The sequence below is a fragment of the Myotis brandtii genome, unplaced genomic scaffold, assembly GCF_000412655.1.
Source record: "Myotis brandtii unplaced genomic scaffold, ASM41265v1 scaffold929, whole genome shotgun sequence".
Classification (NCBI taxonomy): domain Eukaryota; kingdom Metazoa; phylum Chordata; class Mammalia; order Chiroptera; family Vespertilionidae; genus Myotis; species Myotis brandtii.
In genome coordinates, this window is record NW_005371832.1 from 1,450,582 (window position 1) to 1,450,863 (window position 282).

Below are 282 nucleotides of genomic sequence, written 5' to 3' on the forward strand. Positions count from 1 at the left end.
CCACTTTGACCACTGGGTACACTGGCTCTTGGATCTCTAAGGAGGTGCTAATTTAGCCTCTGCCTGAGGCTACCCAGCAGGAGCTATGGAGACATCTGAAGATTCCTCTTCTTTGTTTGGGGTTTTGAGGTGACCAGATGAGGCCCAGCTGTGAAGCAATGCAAGCTGCTGTGGGGCCTTGGGCCTTCTTTTGGAAGTTCTGGGTCTCTCTGACCCAGCTGCAGTTTGTTAGGTAATTTTCAGATTGCAAAGGGCCAGGCCTTTCATATGCAAAAGCCTCTG

General features: G+C 50.7%; 1 protein-coding gene across 2 annotated transcripts in view; it reads left to right on the forward strand.

Moving 5' to 3' along the window:
• LOC102240005 (triggering receptor expressed on myeloid cells 1) overlaps positions 1-282 on the forward strand; it is a 38,889-nt gene that overhangs the window by 9,711 nt on the left and 28,896 nt on the right. The gene's annotated exons all lie outside the window — the stretch shown is intronic.